Genomic DNA, 682 nt, shown 5'->3' with positions numbered 1-682 from the left:
AGATAGATAGATAGATAGATAGATAGATAGATAGACAGATAGACAGATAGACAGATAGACAGATGGATAGGTAGGTAGGTAGGTAGGTGGATACAGTAGATGGATAGATGGAGTAGATAGATGGATGGATGATAGATGGAGTAGATAGATGGAGTAGATGGATAGATGGAGTAGATGGATGGATGGAGTAGATAGATGGATTAGATAGATGGATTAGATAGATGGAATAGATAGATGGATAGATGGAATAGATAGATGGATAGATGGAGTAGATAGATGGATTAGATAGATGATAGATAGATGGAGTAGATAGATGGATAGATGGAGTAGATGGAGTAGATAGATGGAGTAGATAGATGAAGTAGATGGATAGATGGAGTAGATAGATGGAGTAGATGGATATATAGAGTAGATGGATGTATTAGATAGATGATAGATAGATAGATGGATGGATAGATGTATATATAGGTAGATAGGTAGGTAGGTGGATAGATGGATAGATGGAGTAGATAGACAGACATACAGACAGACAAACAGGATGGATAGATGGAGTATATGGATAGAGTAGATAGACAGGATAGATAGACAGGATAGAGTAGATAGACAGGATAGATAGACAGGATAGATAGACAGGATAGATAGACAGGATAGAGTAGATAGACAGGATAGATAGACAGGATAG

General features: G+C 37.1%; 1 protein-coding gene across 1 annotated transcript in view; it reads left to right on the top strand.

Annotated features, from left to right (window-relative positions):
• LOC119413623 (tetratricopeptide repeat protein 28) overlaps positions 1 to 682 on the top strand; it is a 98,844-nt gene that overhangs the window by 36,753 nt on the left and 61,409 nt on the right. The window lies entirely within an intron of this gene.

Source organism: Nematolebias whitei, chromosome 8, assembly GCF_014905685.2.
Source record: "Nematolebias whitei isolate Nwh7 chromosome 8, NemWhi1, whole genome shotgun sequence".
NCBI lineage: Eukaryota > Metazoa > Chordata > Actinopteri > Cyprinodontiformes > Rivulidae > Nematolebias > Nematolebias whitei.
This window is presented reverse-complemented; position numbering and strand designations above follow the sequence as displayed.